Here is a 272-nt window from a genome sequence, read left to right on the forward strand (position 1 = left end):
TCCTCCCTCCTATAATATGAGTTCATGCGACCAACTTGTCTTCTAGCAACTGGAATTCTTACCATAGTAATCTCTCGAGGACATTGCAACTACATCTGATCACGGAAAGGCTGAAAAAGTGACTCTCCCTCATCTTCCACAGCAAATCATTTGGTATTTCAAATAGGAAATATTTTTTTAACTTCTCTCTCTTTCTCATCTTTGACTCCGGAGAATTCGATCCTCAATCCCTTTTTTAAATTACACTTGTTTCCTTACAGTTTGCAATTTTA

This window comes from Penaeus monodon, chromosome 15 (assembly GCF_015228065.2).
Source record: "Penaeus monodon isolate SGIC_2016 chromosome 15, NSTDA_Pmon_1, whole genome shotgun sequence".
NCBI classification, from domain to species: Eukaryota; Metazoa; Arthropoda; class Malacostraca; order Decapoda; family Penaeidae; genus Penaeus; species Penaeus monodon.